Genomic DNA, 12,157 nt, shown 5'->3' with positions numbered 1-12,157 from the left:
GTACCTTACTAACAAAACTACTTAGAGCTGTTAAATGAACTTACCCTAAAACAGTGGTTCCCAAACTTTTTTTTGCTGCGCCCCCCTTTGTTTTACAAGAAAAATGTTGCGCCTCCCCAAGAAAAATGTTGTGCGTGTACGCACGCACGCACGCACACGCACGCACGCACACATCCTCCAACCACACACACCCATACTTTGCTCCATTGCAGTTTATTTCACACCTCAAACATTTAGTAAACAATTAAGCAAATACAAGTAATCTGCAATAAATTACAGGTAGTAAGAAAATAAACTACTAACTCTTTTACGCTACGTCCACACCTACACGGGTATTTTTGAAAACGCAGCTGTTTGGTCCACACATAAACGGCGTTTCGAATCACCGAAAACTGAGATTTTTTTTAAAACTCCTTTTTTGCGTTTACGTGTGGATGAGGAATACAGAGTTCCTCACGCAAAGTCAAAGGTATGTGCCTTTTTTCACGTCACGCTGTGCGCCACGTTATTGTTTACATGAGATGAATTGCAGAATGGCAGATCGAGACAAAATACTTTTAAGCTGACAATCTGCAGGTTTTACACGCTTACATACAGACACGCAGTTACTGTCCCTCCATTTAGAAAGGCAGAGGCCTTAATCACGAATAATCACGATGTGATTATTTTACACGTAGTTATTTTTTTTTTCATGTGTAATAATATTCAACATTGCTATCAATACATTTTTCAAAAACTGTCTCTCTGTGCAAAATAGGTTTAAAAACATAAACAACTGTTGGATGCTGTTTGTCCGTGATTAAAACCGGGGGAACAAATTGTGGCAGGATGAGCCTGATATTATTTGTATCCCGCTGTAACTTTACTGTAGAAAGTATAGTATAGTATGTATATCTCCAAAATGTCAGGAGTAGTTAGTCATTACAAGAAGTGATTGTGAACTAAAAATCACGAATGTGGGATACTGTTTGTCCATGATTTAAACAGCCCAGCGCTGCTCCCTACGAAGGGAAAAGCAATTCTGCAGGGGAGACCTACCTCGGCACTTGTGCAGGTGAAGCCAAAGGGAAGATATGCTTCACCATATTTTCTAGTCTTTGGCTTGGAATGAAGTCTGTTTGGAAACATATTCAGCGATGCTTCATCTCCTGCTTTGCGTTTGTGTAGGCGCCCCATGCTAGCAGTGTCCAAGCGTTTTGTTTTTTTTCCCCCCTTGTCATCCCGCGTCCCCCCTGCCATGGCTCTGCGCCCCCCCTAGGGGGCAGGCCCCACACTTTGGGAAGGTCTGCCCTAAAAGTAGCAAATTTGCAGCTTGAGCAGAATATTCTCACAAGATCAATGTAGGCCTGCACAGAGATCCGGTGTTATCAGGTAATGCAGTGCGAATTGGGATAAGCTTGACTTCAGTGCCTTTCTGAATCAACTTTAAATTTTTCAAACTAGACAGAAGATGTGGTTACCACTGTGAATAATTCAATAAGCTGTTATCAATACCAATATGTTTAGACTGGGATTTCAAGTGTATTGTATAAGTGTTTCAGTAAAGCAGCTTTTGAGCTTTAATTTAATAAAAGCAAAAAACAAGGATTGGTTGCTATTTATACCCATAGTCGATCTGGGTTGGAACAATGCCAAGGTTAATCATGCTGCGGTCATCTGTGCTAATGCTTAGAGCAGGAACAACATTAACGATAAAGAGCTGGCTGGAGCTTTGTTGCTGTGAGGCTAGATAAATATGTTCACTATTAATTTATTATGGAAATGTAGCTGTTATATTCCCATAGATAAAAACCCCAAGTGAAGGTGTGTGATGTGACTATATCTGTAGGTGTATGTGCAGTCATTGTGTGCAATGACTTTAATAATTTTATTGCTGCTGCTTGAAGCATAAAGAAGAGTGTGAAGTAAATAGCTATAAATTAACCTGTGGTTATTATTATTACTAATGTACATTTCTTGAGGGAATCCCTGATGAGTGGAAATGGGTGAGATAAGACTGTAAGCTTAGAGGCTGCAAAAACAAATAGATACAACTCAGGTTATGAAATGACAGCTAATAATAACATGTTCATGAAGATGCTACATCAGTCCACTGAGCCCCTACATTTCACGCGCCACTACCCAGGGATCATACCAACTAATCATGTACAGTCACGGTGAACAGGAAAAAACATGGCTGTCCATCAGATGATATTCTGTTCATCATGCCATATTATTTAATCAATCCATTACTGTGAAGAAACGACATCACTGGAGTTGATCATTTGTAAAACATTTAGAAAGATTGATTTGGTATTCAGTTACTGGAAATTAATTAATGTTCATATTGGGTGAAACCAATCACAGAGCCTCTAAACTTGCAGCAAATGCTGTTCTGCTCTGGTCTTTGAGTACTTCTTGAAACTAAACACCATGTAAGAACAAACCTCCTAACGCCATGGGGCAAACTTTGCATTCAAGTATATGTAAATGACTGATTTTAAACAGCAAGATACACATTTTTGCAAATCTTTTCTGAAGAACTTTTGGAGTTGGTTTGAACATGGTTATATTCTTACATTAAATTGAAGTAACAGCAATGATGCAATCCAAACGTCACACACACTTCAAAACATTTAAAAAGTTAAACACAGGCTAATTGCCATCCTTTCACTCTTTACATAATGGGCAGTACAAAACAATTAAAAAACTGACAGCATATATAGGAATAAGACAAAAAAGAAAAGGGAGTAAACAAAATGACAACAGGACATGTGCAAAACCCCCCAAAACAAACTGACAGTCACTATCATTAAAGACGTGCGTTTTAGTAACACCTGTGATTTTGTCAGACATTACGCTCAAATAAAATACTCATATATTCACTTAAAAATGATAAAAACTATAATAAATGAGCTTTGCACTGGAAGTTATATATGAAAATCTGTGAAAAGTCACAGACCTATACCTGTGCGACAGGCCCAGGTCCACTGAAATAAAATTTGTTTTATTAACATCTTCCCCCGGGCTGCACAGCGACACAGCCTCCAAACACCTCTGCAGCATTTCAACCTTAGGGCTTTTCGAGGCAATGTTAGGAGAAAATAGAACAGAGTAACTATCTGTTGTCTTTCTCAATTTATCTCTTCCTCTTCATTCTATTTTCATATCTCTGCTTTACTTAATGTAATGTTAGACCCTTTGGCCAAATAATCCAAAACAGCACAAGACCTCTTCAGAGCGGCTAAGACAGTGTGACAATTTTATTGCTTAAAGCATCCAAGAACCCATGTGGCAAAACAAACAAAACAAACAAAAAAAAATTCAGTGATGATACTCTGAAGCAAGATTAACAACAACAGTCATCTCTCTTATACATTAACAAAGTAAAATCTGCAGATTTTACATTTGCAGTATTACAAAACTCCTGGTTATTCAAGGGCAGATAAACCAGATTAGACTTTTCCAGAAAAAAAATAAATCCTAGAATGAAAATAAAATAAATAAAAATACAGAAGAAACCAATACTAACATGTACCAGACTGATGGAATGACAAAAGTAGGGAGAATGAGAGAAACAGGTTATGAGCTAAAGCACACAGTAGCATGTCCAACACTAATATTTGGGCATGGGCATATATGGCTGCCAGTAGATCTCAGTTACTAGTCTTTATGGATGATATGACTGCTGATAGAAGCAGAAGAATTATATTTATTAAGAAGATTTCTTAAATATGCAGTGCTATTTCCAGCTCAGATTCAGCCGAATGAAGCAAAAAAGGAATGGCACCGAGACTCACAAACAATCTGTGGCTGGTAAAATATCAAAAACAATCCTTACATTTTAAATGATGATTTTGATGATGAAGATGGCTGTATTAACTTGTATTAAAGAGTTAATACAATACTTTTGTTAAACCCCTTGAGTTGTTAGTGAAAGTCTGCACTCCAATCTACGGAGCCCCTCTGATGACATGGTCCAAAAAATAAATAAATTGTGGCCACAGAATACTACTTCGTGGGCACGAAATGGGTATAACGTGCCCACAAAATACTTTTTTGTGCCCACGAAATACTATTTCAAAATACTATTTCGAGGGCACGAAATAGGTATAACGTGCGCACGAAATGCTAATTTGTGAGCACGAAACACTTGACCGATAACCGTGATCCTTCCCAGGCTCTTGCAGTTGGTTGACAATAAAATCTATCCTGGCATCCAGGTTGTACTTATGTCTGTACAGCAACTGGGCTCTCAATATCCTGTTTACATGTCTCTCCGTAATAATGGCTCCTTGCATTGCCAGGCTTTTCAAAATGCATTTGTAGCTCATTCCCAGCCTAAAATAAAACTCAATCATACTGTCTCTGTCCATGGTGTATAGATTTAGCCTACTCTTATGCTTATGTCTCTACACAGCTGTCCAGGAATTGTATCAATATGATGTGCGCCACAAATGCATAATTCGTTGCCACGTTATACCCAATTCGTGCCCACAAATTAGCATTTCGTGCGCATGCTATACCTACTTTGTGCCGCCAAAATAGTATTTTTTGGCCACAGATAAGTATTTCGTGGGCTCGTTATACTATTTCGAGTAGTATTTTGTGGCCACAATTTATTTATTTTTGGACCATGTCATCAGAGGGGCTCCGTACCAATCACATCTTGATTGCTTGATCTAAAATCCAGTCTGGTCGTGTACAGATGCAAAATTACAGGGAGGAAAATCATCTATGGACCGTTACTGAGACAGTCACACTGTTCTGATTCACGGAGTATTCCTTCTAACCTGTTAAATCTAATTGTATGCGATAATCAGTTCGTAGATGTAATTGTCTCAGACTGAACACAAATGTTAAGGATTATTAGATTTAATTATTTTTACTAAGTGGAGAAACTAAATGAGAAACCACTAAATGTGGTGAAAATCAATTATAATTTACACTTAAGCAGCTGGGCTTGTTAAATGGAGACCAAGGAAGTGGAAAAGACTTCATGTAAAAGAAATGCTCCGTGGAAGATAAATAGTTGTACAGTGAATGGAACAGCTGAACTACTTTCAATGCCAAATTCTTTTAACTCACACTAAGGCTTTGATTAGCCAGCCTGCACAAGTGAGCTGATGAACATTTCTTCTGCGTCTTCTTGTCTGCGCTCTGAAAAGCCAGTCAGAGATGAGGTCAGTGTTCACATCTAATCAAGTCTGAGGCCTATGAGTGTAAGGAAGCACTGCAGTGACATCCTCACAGATTACCTCAGAAAAGAAATATCGACTCTGCTAACTCTTTTTTCCACTTGCGCACACAGCTTGGAAAATGACTCCAATATGAGGCAATTGGAATATACAATTCCAATATAGAATGTGGTTAAAGATGTCAAGAGAAGGCTTTGAAAGTGAGAAGTAAGTGAGAGCACTTAATAACCTACAGAGAAGGAATTTAATGGAGAGGTAGTGATGGGAATCCTAAGGATATGTCTTTCTCTTCACTATAAATCACCAAGTCTCTTTAACAACTCGCTGCTTTTAGCACAATATTCAATGAAGTCATAAACAAAGCAAAGGAGCTCAGTCGGAATTCAGTTGCAAACCTTACTGTTTAGTAATATAATATTAAAGTAATGTAAATGAGACAATGCATTATGTAAACAGACTTCTGCATACCTGGTCCACAACTGTCATCTGCATTTGTCAATCCTTTAAAATTAAATACCAGCATACTGTGTAGACCTTTTAAATAACTTTGATATTCTGCACGTTGGCCCTGTGACAGATTAGCGACCCTGCCTCTAGGATAGGCTTCAGCTCCTCCCTGAATTGGATAAGAAAAGAAAGTGGATGGATATATTCAGCACACTTTGATATCCACCAAAAGCCAACATGCATGTAAACATTGCCATCCAAAAGGGCAAGTTAATGATGAAATTCAAACAAGCTTAAAGCTCTTCCATCTAACACTGAAACACTGAAAAATATGAATAATTTGGACAAATGAAAACAGATTATTTAGCAGCGCATGTCATGATCCTGGGTCTGTTGACCCAGCGTTTTGAGTTTTAGTTTATGTAAGCCCGTTTATGTAAGCCCGTCAGGTTTCCTAAGTTCATTTGTTATCATGCCTAGGTGTTTCTAGTTCTTATTATTTCCCCCTCGTGTTTCCAACTATGTTAAATCTCCCCTGCTCTTCATGCGTTTCATGTCTGTGTCTTACGTTGTCAGTTCGGGTTGTCATGTCTATGTCTCTTTATGTTTCCTGTTTTATTGTGAAGAGGTCTGGTGTTTCTGTGTTCATCGTGTTCAGTTTTACTCTCCCACGGTGACGTCATTATGTTCGTGTGTGCCAGCTGTTTCCCCATGTGTTCCCACTTCCCTCATCATCCTGTGTGTATTTAGTCCGTGTGCTTTCAGTCATTTGTTGTCAGGTCGTCTGCTCATCCATGTCTCATCCCCAGGTACCCATGTCAGTTCACTATGGTTAAGCTTTTTCATGTTTTGTTATTAGTTCACCCAGTTTAGGTTATTGTTTAGTTTTCACCGATGCCCGATTATTTTTACCCTCATTGCTAGCCTCAAAAAATGGCTTGTTTTGTTTATCCACACTACGTTTTGGTCTGCGTTTGAGTCCTCCTCTGCAACACATACGGTCTGCCCCAGCCAGACCGTGACAGCGCAAACATGATATATTTAAACTGAGGCCCTGTTCTTCCTTTCATCTCATTTTATTTACTGTAATGGAGCAAAGATTAAGAGAATCACGAGTCCAAATCAATATAAGAGGTTACATAAGATGATAATGATGACTAATGACTTGGGGTAATGTGTGGCTCACAAATACATCTTCAGCATGCAAAACGTATGGCTCAGTAAATAAATATGTTAATCTCCACATTAGCATTGTTAATTTTTAATAGCCACAAATCATGTGTGGTTTATTGTACATGTGGCTCTAACTCAATGCTAAACTCTCTTTAAACCAAAGGACATTTGCATGTCTCATCTGAAAAATATCCTTGGATATTGTTAATGTTAATGTGAAGAGGCTATCTGTACTAGTAGGTCACACAATGGATGCTTTCGTCACATAAACAAAGTTTACACTAATGTAACTGAGCCAGTTCTTAAGTGATATCAAGTCACTGCACTGAACAAATAATCATTTTTTAAATGAAAACATTTGAATCACAGAACATCAGTTTGCTTTTTAGCATCCCAAGTCAATTAACAGCAGTTAGCGGCAATGATGATTTCTTACAGGAGTCAGCAGTTTAAGTTTGCTTAGTAAATAGCCGATTATTAATCAGTAATCATGCACTACTTACAAACATAGTCTTTCAGAGACATGAGGTATTAACACTGCTGCTTGAAGCTAATCTTTTAAATCTTGTATGTGTTTTTTGTTGTTTTTGTTTTATTTTCCATCTGTGAAGCTTCCACCCACAAGGCATCATGACACTGGTCGACTATGCTTGCAGGGTTTATTTACATCATCCACGTTTCTATCACTCTGCTCATTTGTATGTCAGACTCAAAGGAGAAGAATAATGTTTTCATTATATCATGCCGACAAGAGACAAGCAAAAGAGGCCCGTCCCACCAAAACTGTAAAAGATTAATCTTCTTTCAACTTTCAGTGAAATGGTAAATGGCCTGTATTTGTATAGCGCTAGTCCCTAAGGACCCCAAAGCACTTTACATGTTCAGTCATCCACCCATTCACACACAGGTGATGGCAGCTACATTGTAGCCACAGCCACCCTGGGGCGCACTGACAGAGGCGAGGCTGCTGGACACTGGCACCACCGGGCCCTCTGACCACCACCAGTAGGCAACGGGTGAAGTGTCTTGCCCAAGGACACAATGACCGAGACTGTCCAAGCTGGGGCTCGAACCGGCAACCTTCCGATTACAAGACGAACTGCCAACTCTTGAGCCACTGTAGTTAAATGCTTGTTGGGCAGATGAAATTTCAGTTGTATTTTTGTTTATAGGTTGTTTGTTCATGCGTGTGTGTGTGTGTGTGTGTGTGTTTGAGTCTGGTGGGGAGTTAAATTATAGTGAGATTCATAATGGCACTATTATGCTACACCTCGCTTACACCCTCAACTTATTGTCTTTTTCTTTTCATTTCTGTCATTTGCAGATGCTGCAGATGTTACTACATAGTGCAAGTGACTAGTCATTGAGTAATCAAGACAAAGCTCCTAACTCCAGGAGCTTTGTCTGTATGCCTGTATGCAAATGCAGCAGTTTAATTTCAAACATTTTTGCTAGCTTTTACAATGTGCAATCAGAGAAATCACTTATGGAGATAAAAGCACCCCCTCTCTCTTACATTCCATACATTAGAGAAAGAGAAAAATAATCTGACTTGCTTACCGAAGTGCAGCATTGTCATGTCTTACGCTGAGCAATCAAGTCAAAGCATGTGTCTTCATTCATAATTAATTTCCATCCCAAAGTATTTCTGTCCTCCAGTAAATCTTTGGATGTCAGTACGAAATAATAAAATTTCGTACTGACATCCAAATATCGTACCCAAATCGACTACTGGCTAGTCCGAAGACCCCATCTCAGCCTAGTCACGAACGTAAAAGTCATACCATCAACCAATATTGGCCCTCAACATCGGCTACTTGTGATGGATCTCCGACTCAACCTTGGCCAACAACGACAAAGAACACCAACCACGACGGTGGAGAAGATCAAGTGGTGGCGCCTCCCTGAGTGCAAACAGCAGCTTATGGACGCCCTTGAACACCTCGACGTGGACTCCAATGAGCCAGTGGACAAGGCTTGGGAGAACATCGCCAGTCAAATACGTGACGCAGCAGGCAACACCCTTGGGGCGACGAAGCCAGGGAAGCACTTCATCGACAAGCAAGTATGGTGGTGGAATGATAGCGTGCAGCAAACCATCAAGGAAAAGAAGTCGGCACTCAAAGTGTGGCTTCAATCCCGCAGCGATGGCGACTACCAGCAATACAGGGCCCTACGATCGGCCGCAAAGAAGGCGGTAGCAGCGGCAAAGGCATCGCACTATGACCAACTGTATGAAGAGTTGGACACGCCCGGAGGAGCGAACAAAATCTACCGCCTTGCCAGCAGCCGCCATCGAGCAACACAGGATATTGGCCAGGTCAAACACATCAAGGATGCCAACCATCAAACCCTCCGCGACCCGCCCGCCATCCTCAATCGCTGGAGCGAGTATTTCTCCGATATCTGCAACGTGGAGTTCCCTCACCAGCCAATCCACAGTGCCCCGCCCGTCCCAGGACCTGTCCCGCCAATCACCATCAAGGAAGTGGAAACAGCCGTTAAAAATATGAAGAATGGCAAAGCGACCGGACCAGACGACATACCAGCCGAAGTCTGGAAGCTGCTCGGGCGCCAAGGCGCCTTAGTCCTCGCCAGCCTGTTCAATAGCATCATCAGAGACGGGACCGTCCCAGCAGCCTGGTCAACCAGCATAACGGTGCCCATCTGGAAAGGGAAAGGCGATGTGGCTGAATGCTCCAACTACCGCCCGATCCGACTCCTAAGCCATACCATGAAGGTTTTCGAACGGATCATCGACGCCAGGATGCGAGAAATTGTCAACTTAACGCCCAACCAATGTGGCTTCGTCAGGGGGCGTGGCACGACGGACGCCATCCATGCTGCCCGCCTGCTTTTGGAGAAGCACCGAGAGAAGTCCAAGACCATCCACATGGCCTTCCTTGACTTGGAAAAGGCGTTTGACCGTGTCCCACACGACCTCATCTGGCACTCCCTGCGATCACATGGAGTTCCTGAAGCCTACGTCAACTGGACAAAGCTCCTCTACCGACAAGTCACCAGCGTGGTCAGAAGCCCAGTGGGAACATCGCCGCCCTTTAACATCAATGTGGGCGTCCACCAAGGCTCGGCACTCTCCCCGCTGCTCTTCATCCTTTGCATGGACACTGCGACGGCGGATCTCCAGTCACCCCATCCCTGGACACTTCTCTACGCCGACGATGTCTTCCTGGCCGATGAATCGCGAATAGAACTGCAATACCAAACGCAGCAGTGGAAGACTCGCCTAGCTGACTTCGGCCTGAGGCTCAACACCAACAAGACCGAATACTTAGAGGCTGGCCCCCAGACCGACGGCACGATCAGCGTCGATGGAGAAAATCTGGCGAAAGTACCTCATTTCAAATACCTCGGATCGATGATCAGCAATGACGGCGATATCCTACTAGATGTAAGGAAATAATTATTCCTTCATGAAAATGCAGGTATTTTTTGCCTGACTGTAGCTGAGACAGAGGAGCTTTCAGAAGGAATTTAGAAAGCAACAAGAGAAATATTTAGAAAGATGTCAGCATAATTATGTATTTTGTTCTTCATGGAAATATATGATCTGTAGAACTCAGTCGAGAAGCTGTTACACTCCCTTTGCCCCCTGATGTGCTGCTGATATGCTAAACAATGCATAGTTCAGTCTGATGTCTGATATGTCAAAACCTATGATAGTAGGATGGATAATAAGAGTAATAATTAACAGATTATTTGTGTATTTAAATCACTGTGAGAAAATGTGAACTCCTGAAAGTCTAAATGCATGAAAACTAAGAAAAATATATTAGACACCCAAAATATAACATCACAGATTCTACTACAATTCTGACATGAAGAATTTACACTTTTATTTAGCCTTTGTTAGAGGAACAGTGGCTGTCGAGTAGAGAATAGTCTAACTTGTAGTTTACCTGAGAGACAACGAGATAAGTGGAATCCTTTACATTCTTTTTGCATTGTAAAACCCAATATATGAGCTCATGTTTTTACATGAGCTGTGTTCAAAATCTAAAACACTCAATTATGATGCATTGTGTTGGGATGAGAAAATTCTCATTTGGCTTTCCTCCATCTGCTTTCTTTATGTTATTCTCCAAATGTGAAGACAACAGGATAAGAGAGGGTTTCACATCAAATAAATGAAAAAATAATAAATCAGTGGTGAAAAGTGATATACTTCTATTGCTATTCCATTGTAAGATATTTCTATTTATTTTCTGGCAGGAGGCTCAGTGAAAAAGCTGCAGAATCAATGGGCTGGATTTCTTTTCGCTCTGTTAAAGCTCGGCTCATATCAGTGAGGCTGAAGATAAGGCCTTTTGAGCACTGCGCAGCTTGTAGTGACTGAATAAACTGCTCAGTATTTCACCCACAGGTTGACTGACAGAAGATTGACTGTTGTTCCTGAGCTTCACCTCTGAGCTGATAATTTAATTTTCAACAACCACTAAAATATAAGCATGTGAAGGTGTTTGGCGTTCATGTTCGTCCCTGACTTTTTCTAACTTTGTGTACACTTCCTCTGTCTATTGTCTCTTCATGTATCACCCAATTTCTGAAATATGAAAAGACATTAGTAATAGCTAAAATGCCTGAATGTTATTCCTGATGTACTTGTAACCTGGACGTGTGTCCCTCTATCTATAAAGAGATGATCTATACTGCTCGCCCAAGTGCAATGTCTACAATATCCGAATCTAGGTTTGGGAAGGAGATTGGCGGTAGCAACTCTGTAAGAGCAATAAGACTTCCAACCCACATAACACGCACGACCACAGGTTTGTGAAACAAAGTTTGCTTTATATATTTTCTTTTGGATCAGTTCCCTTTGCTCATCCTCAATGTAGGGATACCTTCAAATGCAGTAACCATCTCAAATGCATCACAAAAATAATTGAAACAATCAAAATAGATGTAAGACAAGAAACACAATATTTCAACACCCCAAAGAAAAGGAAAAAAAAAGAAAATAGCATGTGAGTGTCCAGTTCCTTATGGTGTCAGTTTATTCAGTTACCCACTGTCCTGGGTTAAGAACTGAAAACGACCTGAATCTCAGGCGGAGAAAAAGTAGCAAATAGAGCAGGGCGATATGGCCAAAAATATTTATCACGATATATATTTGAAAATTTGCGATAACGATATAACTGACGATATAATTGATGCGAGACAAAATACAACTCCACAACATTACTAGCGCAAAAAGACAACCTTCCATTTATTTTCACTTAAACAAGAAGCTGGTTTTTATGTACATTAAAGCTTTATAAAAATGTAACAGTGCAAATGCAAATTCCTTGCTGAAAGTTTAACCAAAAGGCATTTCCAGTAGAAATGGGCTGACATATCCT

The sequence above is a fragment of the Haplochromis burtoni genome, unplaced genomic scaffold (genome assembly GCF_018398535.1).
Source record: "Haplochromis burtoni strain Fernald_Lab_line unplaced genomic scaffold, NCSU_Asbu1 Contig_358, whole genome shotgun sequence".
Taxonomy (NCBI): Eukaryota; Metazoa; Chordata; class Actinopteri; order Cichliformes; family Cichlidae; genus Haplochromis; species Haplochromis burtoni.
Note: the sequence above shows the minus strand (reverse complement) of the source record.